The 12,130-nt window shown below is 36.9% G+C and overlaps 1 protein-coding gene across 3 annotated transcripts in view; it reads left to right on the top strand.

Annotated features, from left to right (window-relative positions):
• Positions 1–6,624: 6,624 nt before the first annotated feature.
• Positions 6,625–12,130, top strand: part of LOC110020465 — a 14,757-nt gene continuing 9,251 nt past the window's right edge. For all 3 annotated transcript variants that reach the window (XM_020718580.1, XM_020718579.1, XM_020718578.1), the window contains exon 1: positions 6,625–6,750. The gene's annotated coding sequence lies outside the window, so the exon portion shown is untranslated. The remainder of the gene's footprint in view (positions 6,751–12,130) is intronic.

Here is a 12,130-nt window from a genome sequence, read left to right as displayed (position 1 = left end):
TGCACACTTGCCTTTTTAAGTTTTCATTAATTCCTTCTACAACCAGCTGATGCAGTCATTTATTTATGATTGTCAGACTATTTAGGTATATAGCTAACACTGCACGCAAAATTGAACTTTATCTTCCTGGAACAAGCTTTCTACTTGACTAATATTTACATTATCAACTGGAATAAGTTTTTTTTTTTTCTTTTTTTGCTTTTGAAAAGTAGGATAATAAAATGATATGTAGAACGATGAAAAGCTATTTCAAATACATCTTAAATGAACTAAATGTGCATAATATTCTGCATATATTATTGTGTATAAATTATCTATGACATATATGCCATATCATCACAATGAGGGACTCAAACAATCGAGTCTGAATAAATTTCACAAATTATAATCTCTGATTGGTCTTCTTCTCCTAAAACCACAGCTCCATAGAATCTGCTGCAAATTAAATAAGCGAAGGCCATCATTATTTATATTATAAAATCATAATTTCACAATGATGAACTCTCTCTCTCTGTCTCTCTCTCAATCTTGATCTAAATATATATACAGAAGCAAGAAGAGATAAGCTGCAGTAGGTGAATTGGAAACTTATAATATAGATGAAGTTATACAAGAATATTACTGATAGAATATGTACATGCTGCAGAGGTAATGAAGTAGGAGGAGTGATGAGAGTAAGGGTGGTGGTAAGCAGAAGACATCTGGTTCAGTTCTTAGAGGCCATGGCAGCAGTAGTTGACCTGAGAAAACTGCAGCTGAAGAGGAAGAAGAAGAAGACCAGCTGCTTCCATGATCGAAGCAGAAGGTGGAGACCTGCCTTATGTAGCATTCCTGAAGAAGATTAGGATTTTTTTTTCTTTTTTTTTTAATGAATTTATCATGTTTTTAAGTTGTTCTATGATGGATGCAGAATTAAATTTCGTGTGAAAAAAATGCATTATTGAAAAATATTCGTGGAAAAGATAACTGTAATAGAATTTAATTTGGATATTTGCATCTATTATGATTTTAATAATTTATTTCTTATGGACTAAATCTTAAATATTATGGATGGGAAGAATTGGAGGAGGGTGTGTGGATCAAAATTTGATCAAGGTAGGTTTTAGAACTAAGAACAGGGGGAATAAATAACAAGAACAAAGAGAAAAAGAAGAAGGTTACCCGAAGCAACACCCACTTGTTTTACCTGTAGGAACAATGGATTACATTACCTCTTATTTTACAGTAGTACAGAGTATATTTTGCGAATATAGAATATTCTACAGTGAGTGCTGTGAGTTGTAATGAGTCCCTTGTTGCCAGTCAGCTATGGTATTGACCTTAGGAGTGTTGGGGATCACTGTGTGTATTATGGCTAATACCCTCCTATAAGCTAAGAGTTCCGGGTAGAATTGCAAGCTTGGTGCAGAGATCATGAAATTGATTCTTGGGAAGACTTTTAGTAAGGATATCCGCTAGTTGCTGTCGACATTGAATGTGTTGATGTTGGATGTTACTAAGGTTTATGTGGGCATGAAGGAAATGGTGATCAATCTCTCTGTGTTTAGTCCGGCCTTGGATGTTACTAAGGTTTATGTGGGCATGAAGGAAGTGGTGATCAATTTCTATGTGTTTAATCCGGCCTCACATGAAAAATGGGGTCTTTATCAGAGATATTATCAAAATGTTCTCACAATAAAGAAGCGTAACTGAGTTACAAGATACCCAAATTATTTAATGAGACACCTAAGCCATAGTATATCGGTGGTAGCTATGGCTAATGCTCGGTATTCGGCTTCCGTAGAGGAGTGAGCAAATGTGGATTGTTATTGTACTTGCCAGGAAATAAGAGTGTTGCCAGGAAATGAGCACACCTCATTAGTAGATTTGCAGTCAGAAGGGTCCTCTGCCCAATCGAATCAGCATAGAATGTGAGTTGAAGATTGTCTGGTTCGATGAGCATGCCATAATGAAGCGTTCCCTAGAGGTAGCAGAAGAGATGAACCAACCACATATAATCTAAAGTCTTAGGCACATGCATTTTCTGGCATTAACGATTAACAACATATGCAATGTCTGGGCATGTCAAGTGCCTTTTGTCAGTTTACAATACAATTTTGGATTATGAAATGGAGCATCTAGGACGGTAGCATGTGTCTTCACGGGCATAGGGGTGTTGATGGTTCGACATTCCATTTGTCCTGCAGAATCAATTAATTGAAGTTCCTACCTTTGTTGGCTGAAAAAATAATGACTTTGTAGATTTTTAGACATCAATTCCCAAGAAGCATCCGACCATGCCAACATTTTTGAGCTGGAATTGAGTAGCCGTAGTCAGCTTAGAAATGAGTTTAATATTATTACCCGTGATGAGAATGTCTTCCACATAAAGAAGAATGAAGATAGAACCAGCTTTTGATTGTAGATAAGAAGCGAGGGATCCATTTTGCTGATTTGAAAGCCCCTTGTGAGAAAGAATTCAGTGAAAGTAAGAAACTGTTAAGAAAATAAGGGCGAAGAAAAAACAGTAATCGACACAAATCCAGAAGAACACAGAGATTTAACGAGGTTCGGCAAAGATGCCTACATCCTCGGGAGCAGAGCGGCGACCTCCTTTTCAATATTCAGAAAAGATTACAGAATACAAAATTCAGCTCTCTCAAAGACCTAGGATTACAAATAGGTCTATTTATAATCCTAGAGTAAGCCCTACAGTACAATATGTAATTCCCAAATTACCCATGTACCGTATAGCGGGGCGTTGACCCAACACCCCCAACCCACATAACGTAACTTCCCGATTTGGACAGATTCTTCCGCTCCGCTCCGCTCCGCTAGGGACCAAGACCCAAGTTCCTTGTCTTTGTAAGAACAGGGAGAAGAATTGATAAGAACAGAGAAAAGAAGGAATGTATGATGAATTTAAGAGAGTTTGAGCTTACGGTTTGGGGTGGGAAGAATGCCATCACCTTTAAGTTGGATTGGAACCATTTGTCCATTGCCCACCATAACTTGTTCAATCCCATGATGAGATGTAGCTGGTTGAAGTTGAATTAGATCTGACATGAAGTGTGCCATCAAACTGGAGTCTAAAACCCATTCCTTGGAGGTGACATTGAGGGCTTGAGCTGGAGTTGATGGTGTATACTCAATATTTGTCTTATGCCAACAAATGGAAGTGGAGTAACCATTTTTATTACATATTCGGCATTTGATGTTGGATATAGTTGATGTTCTACCTCTACATGAAACATTGGAATAACCTCCTATAGGTTTTGTTGACTGATTTCGACCTCTTCCCTTAGTGGCGCTTGTATTGCGTCATTTATATTTGTTCAGCGCCATGGGATTTGTTAGCATCAAATTTTGATTTCGGCCTTATTTCTAGCCAGTGCCTGCTGGTTGCATGGCGCTCCGGGTCTCTAGGGCAAGTATAATTCCTCTCCATAGGAAGTCTATCTTACCGGTACATCTCGTTGGTGTGCGTCAAGTTGCATGTAAAATTCTTGCATCCATTTGCATGGTGTGTAATTCACCCTTCTGGTTGTCCGTTGTGATGGTTTCGTACTTTGGTCGAACAATCACATTGTGGACTTTTTACATAATTGTATGACTTGCCCATATGCTTTGATGGTTTGTTCTACTGGTTAAGAGAGAGACTGGTTTGTTGGTCGTGATACTAAAACGAGAATTACCCGTGAGGATACCTCAGCGAGCAATACAAGTTTTTATATCACAAACAACAAATAGTATGATTTTGCTAAGGATCTAAGGACTCAAAAGCAGGTCATATGTGTCATGGACCCACATTTTATAGTCCGTTATTTTAAACTATTGGATATTTTTTATAATATAAATATTATCCGCATACTTTAAAACTATAAATGTTAGGCATATGTGAGACAACCTCTTTAAAATGTCACCCATTCGTTGTGATGTGTTTTAGATCCCTTGGATCTTTAGAACGGGATTGGTGTGGCAGTGCTTTAGATCCCTTGGATCAAAGTCATACAATAACCAGAGACTTCACCCTGTACACTTAGGTGTTGTTAGGACACTTCTCGTTAGATGGTGTGTTAGGCTAGGTCTGATATGCTAAGCAGTATTTTGATGTCTGACTATTATTTTTTATTGGTTTCGTTGCCCTAACCAGACTTCTTTCTTGCTTTGTGCTCTTAGTATGTTTGTGTGTTTGATATGCATGGTAGTGTATTAAAACGTTCTTCTGCAGGAGGTCGTGTCAATATATATGCACACACACAACCATAATAAAAAGGAGGGAGCATTTAATGACATGCTAACTTTTGCTTGCAGGTGTTGCTGAGCTCCTCCATTAGACACAACTCATCATACATTGCATTTTTGTTGGCTTTCTCGCTAAAATTAGCTTCTTGCTGGTCGAGTCTTTTCTTTTATTTCCAATGTACTTTTGCAGTTCTTAGGAGTGTTTTGTTGCAGAACTAAGATACGAGTATGAGTTATCACTTTTCTTTTATTTTTAGATGAAAGTATTGTAATATATTAAAGATTATTCAAATATTACACTTAGCAAAACTTAAATTGAATAATTTTAATACTTAATTTGAATTAATTTTGATTATGATATGCTGAGTTAATTTTTCTGTCATTTTTTATTCATGCATAACATCTAATTTGTTAACTCTTATGCAAATAAATGTTTGCGGTTTTTTATTTTAATTTAAATGAAGCAACATATTTCCTACAATTAATATCTTCATGTTTTCAAAGAAGTCATTTCAATAATCATGAACTTTGATATAAGTTTATAGAACTCAATTCACTTAAATTTTTAGATCAAAACCTTACAAAAATAACTATGATCGATATAAACCATCAAAAAATTTTAAATAATCTTCTAGTTAAAAATGAAAATTTTAATGAGACTAACTTAAAAATACTTGAGCTCCAAACATCATCAAAGTTACTACCTATTGTTCCCTCCAAGATTAATGCTCGTTATTTCCAACAAAACTAACACCCATTGTTGCCAACAAGATCTACACATATCATTCCCACCTAATCAATACATTAGATATCCTTCATCATTACTATCAACTCTGATGCGTGTGTAAATTCCAATTGTCATGTGTTCAACTAAAGTCAAAGTCTAATATTTCATAGTATTTGTCACTAGTAAGACTGAAGTGCTCTGTCACCATTAATATTATGATTATATTAGTTAACAACATTCGACGTTAATGCTAGTGTTTATTGTCGTAATGTTTATTGTCACAAAAAAGTACACTCGTGATCACTAGCACGGTAAATGTATGTCAATCAATGCAATCCCCACCTAAACTACCTCTCGTAAATGCTACTAAGGCCAACACACAACATCCCCACTAATGCCTAAACTGATTGATGCATGTTGTTTTCATCTAGCCTACTGCCCAGATCATCACCAATGTCTAGCATCTAGTAATAGCGAGCACCAATCTTGGTGGGAATAGTGGTTGCTATTACTATTATTGACCGAGGTTAACTAGTCATCAATGTAGATCTTCCTAGCCACTTATCTCCCCACTTACAAGAAAAATAATAGCACAAATCACAAATCATCTATAGAAGACAACTCTAAGGCTTCATGGCTGTCCTTACCATTGCTACATGAGTGATCTCTTATAATTTATATATAGTACATTATATTGATGTATTCTCATTTGAAGGAAAAGTCTTCTTCTAAAATGTTTTACTTATAATAATAATAGAATACTTTTAATTGTGATATGGTTATGATTTTTCACTTCCTTGATTAAACCAAATTTAGGGTTATTTGGTTGAGTGAATTTGTGGTATAGTGTGATTCTTTTGTGGTTATTTGAGAAAACTAAGTGTTTGATATGAATAATTACAGATACAATGTAAAATATGAATGAATTTAAATTTTATACCATAATCATTTTGGCTTAATTTTGGATTTGGTCGATATGGTTGAATTTGAACTTCACCATTCATGTAAAATATTATAGGTAAACACCCACCCCTCCGGATTGGTGTCGTCTCTCCGACCGCTTGCACCTCCACTGCCTGCTTGCTGCCCATCTTCGTCTGCCGTCTTCATCAATCACTTGCAGTTGCCACCAAACCGTCGTCACCTGCCGCTGCCCATTGCAAGCCACCGCCACATTTCACCACCACTGTAGTTCGTTGTCAGCCACTGTTGCCGCTACCACTTTAGTCGTTGGCTGTCCGTAACACCGTTCACCAATCCGAAAGTAGACCAAGGATTAGAAGTAGCAGTGTCGATCGGGACTCCACACCCGAGTGACGGTGGAAGAGGAATTATCAAAGACTTTGCTTGAGACGATAGGGCTGAAGACTTTCGTGCAGTTTCGGGATCGGCCGAAGCTAGTGCAGGCTTCACGAGATATTGGGGAGCCGGGCAATGGAGGTATTATCAATTGAGAACGCGGGGCCGCCGGGTCTATTTCGCGGAACGCTTACTTTAGCAATGCCACTTGGCTTGTCTAAGGGCATTTACATACGTACCACAAATTTTAATATATTTACAAATCTAACACCTAAACATAGATATTTACTCGCACATCACTCAAATTTTTAGGCATGCAAGCGCATAAGAATTATATGAATTTATGTAAATTTCTCTAAATAAAGAATGTGCCGCTCACAATTTCTCTCCCTCTACGGCTTACGCCGACCTGATCTACTTCCAAGAATCACGACCGTGCTGTTACTTCTCTTCCTCGCTGGCGCAGCGCTGCTGATCTCATCCCTTGCGCACATCAAAAGGTATCCTGCTGTTAGTTCATGCATGGATTTTTACTGTGAAAGGTCCCTCCCTCTTCTCTCAATTGGTTAATGCTTTCCTGTCGTTTTTCGCTTGATTTCTGTTTCTCTAACTAGCTGCGCAGTCCTTTCAAAAGTACTATATTTTTCATTTGAGTTTCTCAATTCGCATGAAGGGATGACGTTGTATGTTATGGGATAAATGCCGACCGTATTCTTCCGGATAGGAAACCCTAACAGTCAATTCGGCACGAATCGGCTGAAAAACTGTCTTCCGGATGCTTATGGGTTCTCTTTTTGGATGGTGGTTTTGCCTTCGGGCGATTTGGACAAGAGAGGTGATGGGTGGAGAGTGAAGTGAAAACACTTAGGCATGAATACGAAGAGGAAAGGAAAACTCGTGCGTTACGAATATAAGATACAAATATTTTCTTATAGATGAGCCAACTGTTGTGCAAAATAATGCTATAAACAAAATCATACAATAAGCAAGCGATCAAAGACAGTGTGATTTAGGCTATTCCACTACGAACAGGTGGAGAGTAAAAAAAAAGGCCGAAATAAAGTTATAACTCTACACAAAAAAATCAAGCTTAATTCCTGCTATAACTAAGAGATGATCAAAACATACAAATTAAGAATATTTCTAGTATAGAAAAAATCCTGTAATTATATCTCTTCTAATTAGTTTATCTAACATAATATACCTAATATAGAAATAAATATGTAATTAGATCTCCTTTAATTAGGTTGTCTAATAGCAATATTTCTAGTATATACACACTTCATAATGTATAACCATTACATTTAATATTTTTCATAATAAGCTTTAACTTAACTCTCACTTCCAGATAAGTGAGAGGTGATCAAAATAACCTCCAATACCAAAAATACTATACCAAGGTGTTTATCAACTTTAGAAATAAGAATGACACAATCATGCACATATCATGGGGCAAATTATATGTCATGGTAATAATTGACCAACATGAATAGGGTGTTGTAGCGTGACTGTAAGGTGTGAATCCATTTGCACATAATCCAAGCCTAAAGTTGCGTTGTTCTGCTGCAAAATTTGTAGTCGAAGTGTTTCCAAGTTTCACCGGTCTAGGGATGAGTCATTGTATTAGCACTAACAGATTTGATATTATGCCATGTTATGTGGGGAGTTCTATGCATATGAAGCAAAAAGTCGTTGGATCCGTGAAAGGAGAGAAAAGTAAAAGAGACGTTTGTAAGGAATATTATTCTGATTTTTATTCTTTCTCATTCTTGGTTTGAGCCTATCACCACTGCAAAATTGACAGTTCGTCTCGTGTGCATCTTTCTTGTAATATAACATAAATCCTTTGACGCATCAGTTTATCTTTTCAGATAGTAGCCCCAACTTCTCCACGAACTTTATAGTTCTATACAAATCTTCTGGAATTAAATTATCTGCAGTGTTCGTCTTCTTTAATTTTGTTGCTATATTATTAAAACATTCCCTAGGCATGTTGAAATCAAATTAAATACTCAACATTCTCAAGACGATCTATAACTCTATGTGCGAAGTGCTTTCTTTTCACAGGGGTTGTTGTGTAACATTTAATATTCATAGAATTGTTGCGCTTTACTGTACGGTTCCTGGTCATCATCAGACACGCTTCCAACAAAATGAGTCCTGCTCGCATCATAAATCATTTTCTCATACATGTCAGAATCGTGAACAATTGGAGGGGCATAACTTGATGAAGCTTCAATATGACCGTACTGAACATCTGGTTCAAGTTCATCATGTGAAGTCCAATATCAATAATCAGATTTAAATTCTCTACGACATAGACCAAACTTCACTTTTTTAGGTGTTAGGTACGTTTGATTCTTGTGTTTGCATAGGAGCATTCGAACATACCTTATGAAAGGTAAACTGACAGTTGCGACGTCACATGCACAAACTCTTTAATGCCAGCCAAAAACTCGTCAGTTAATCTTTTATTCCTGGATAATCTGCTATACATCCACGATTTAACGTTTTGAATATCCATCTATATCATACGTGTAGCTCTATAGATTAGTACGTCATTGTGCCTTACTGAGTGTCATATTTTTTATTTAAATCATAGCCCAATTTCACACCAAGATAATTTGAATCTTCCTTGTAAAAATCTTCATATTGATCTAATTCCTCTTCTTGCTCGTGTTCCAACTTTTTCATTTCGAATTTCTTTTCATAAGTTGTTTTGAAAAGACATTCACTTAGATATCTTAACACATCTATTATAAATCATTCATCATTTTTGCCTTTTGCAGGATATTTCATTGATTTGAAAATATTAAATATAACTATCTGATCATTGATGCGCATAATTAATTCCCCATTCTGCACATCTAACATTGCTCTTCCTATATCTAGGAAATATCTTCCCAAAATGATAGGTATCTTCTTATCTTCCTCCATATCTAGCACAATAAAATCAACAAGAAAGATAAATTGATCCACTTTCACTAAGACATCTTCTATAACTCTTTTAGGATAGATTATTAAACGATTTGCTAATTGCAGAGTTATAGTAGTAGGGGATATTTCTCCTAATCTTAATCTTTTAAATATTGATAATGGCATAAGATTGATGTTGCATCTAAATCGCATAAAGTTTTTCCATAACTCTGCTATTTCTCTTGCTCTCCGGTGCAAAGCTGCTGATCTCATCCCTTGCACACATCAAAAGGTATCCTGCTTTTAGTTCAAGCTTGGATTTTTACTGTGAAAGGTCCCTTCCTCTTCTCTCAATTGGTTAATGCTTTCCGATCGCTTTTCGCTTGACTTTTGTTCCTTAACTTGTTGCGCAGTCCTTTCAAAAGTACTATCTTTTTTATTTGAGTTCCTCAATTCACATGAAGGGATGACCTTGCTATGCTATGGGATAAATGCGGACAATTCAACAAGAATCGGTTGAAAAACTGTCTTTCGGATGCTTATGGGTTTTCTTTTTGGATGGTGGTTTTGTCTTCGACAGATTTTGACAAGTGTCGGTCAACTTTTTCGATAGATTTTGATAATTTGAAAATATGGTATATGAAAATAATTTTTGAAATTTAATTTAAGTATAAGAGGTATATAGTTTGAGTTTTGAAAGTAGTATATTTTATTTTTTGAAAAATGAGACCAAATAGATCTCATTCGTCTAATAGTTTGCATAATCATGTCTGATACCGCGAATACTACACCCTTCCGAAAGATAAGTGTAGACCTCTGCGATAGCCCCAATCCTTTTGGTCTGCGAACCTTTTATATATGACCGACAAATTCCCCTATTTAATACAAAGATTAAATAAGATTTATTTTACCTGGGTTCCAAGTTCCCTATAGAGGCAAGCCCTTATAGTTAATTACATCCTAAGTGACGGGAATCACTTGAGAAAACTCTCGATAATGATCGGTGGTTCTAGTCTTCAAGAATTCTAAGTTTAGGTTTTCACGATAGGACGAGGAAAATCAAGTGGGAATGACTCAATACGGAATACTTATTTTCAGGAGTCCAAAAGAAGGAGAAGGTAGGGGATGTCACTGATCCGAGATAAATCTCGGTGACTTCCCAGACTATCCTACAGTGTGGCTATATTTTTGGAGACGATGTTAATTAATGAGAAGATGTTATTTAAATGTTGAATCCCGTCAATTTTCTTATTTGGAACTTAAACTTGCATAATGCCTGATTATGCAAATAGCTCACAAAGATAAGAGCGTTTACGTCGTACCATACGACAACCTCAGAACCTAAGTCGAGTTAGGACTTAGTTGTACAGGAGCCTAAAGAGGGAATGTGAGAATTTACGTCGCGCTAGGCGAGCTACCTCGAAGTCCTATGGGTTGTTATTATGCTATGAAGGGATAATGCCGAAGAAGATCCTCTTGTCGCTCGATCCAAGATCCTCGTCGTCCAAGCTCCTCGTCGTGCTGCCCACAAAGTTGGCTCCAAGCTCCTGTCGTCGCGACGGTTCCAGGGGTTTAAGTGTTTGGGATTGGTGATTTGTGCTTCTCATTTTTGGTGTTAATGTTTTGATTTTGTTTTGCTTCAATTTTGGTTTTGCATGGAGAATAAACAAATCGCAGGTAAATAAAATGTACTTGAAATGTAAAATGCAATAAAGTAAAATGTTGTAGATAAATTGTAAAAGCGTACCTGGGCATCTGCCACTGTTGTGTTATTAATGTTGCGAGCATAGTATGATTTGCAGGAGATTTAAATAAACTTGCAAGAAAATTAAACAAGACGAGAAAACCTAACGCGAAAGTCAGAAAAAATGAATTGTAAAAATCACAAGCAAAAGAAACCCTTAGCCACATATGAAAGATCAGGACTGGGTGTAAGACATTGGTAAAAGTGGGGGCTCAGAGCTGGACTGTGTGCTTCCCAGCCTTGGGTAAGAGTTGCCAACCCGACAATCTACAGAAGGCAGTCCTTAACCTCGATCCAAATGACAACCATGGACTGTGAACCTTTATAAATTTTCATAAAAAAATTTTCATGCAAAAGTTGTTCAAGTCTTTTTTTTTTTTTTTTTTCAAGTTCTTTTTAAAATGTACAGTCCACAGGCCAGTCACTCTAATCGTGCTAGAACTACTGACAACCTAAGAGTGTCGGGGCAACGATCCCACCAAGAATCGGCGAATAGTATCATGGATCATTTCCTCTCCCTTATAGAAGATCCTTGAGGGAAGAGATACTATTCTAATGATCTCATTTCATATCCCTCGTTTAAACACACATAAGCAATGTCGTCATCGCCCTTGCCACTTAGACCTTAGACCTATCCTAGTCTGATGATTTATATGTGACATTAACAAATTTCCGCAATTGCCAGGAGGATTTGAGTGTAATATCCAAACTCAAATCCCAGTGCACTGAGTTTTATTGTAGGTTAAGTCATTGAGGGAATTTCACTGTTGATTTAATTAAGGAAGTATGGGTCACGTCTCGGTGCATCATGTCTAGTGTTTTAGTCAGTTTGTGAATTATGGTCAAGTGTCTAGTTTCATTGTGCATTCGAGAATTAGGTGAATTGACTCTTACCTAAGGTATGCTCCTGAAACCTTGGGAGGTTACACTGCAGAGATTAGGCAGATGAGCTCTCACCTAAGGTGTGCTTCTAAAGACTGGAAAATCTATGCTGAGAATTAGGTGGATGGACTCTCACCTAGGGTGTGCTCCTAAAATCTAGAAAGTCTATGCTGAGGATCAGGTGGATAAACTCTCACCTAAGGTGTGCTCCTAAAAACTAGGAAGTCTATGCTAAGGGCTAGGTGGATGGACTCTCACCTAGGGTATGCTCCTAAAATTTAGGAAGCCTACATTGAGGGCTAGGTGGATGGACTCTCACCTAGGGTGTGCTCCTAAAA

This window comes from Phalaenopsis equestris, unplaced genomic scaffold, assembly GCF_001263595.1.
Source record: "Phalaenopsis equestris unplaced genomic scaffold, ASM126359v1 Scaffold000096, whole genome shotgun sequence".
Lineage (NCBI taxonomy): Eukaryota > Viridiplantae > Streptophyta > Magnoliopsida > Asparagales > Orchidaceae > Phalaenopsis > Phalaenopsis equestris.
This window is presented reverse-complemented; position numbering and strand designations above follow the sequence as displayed.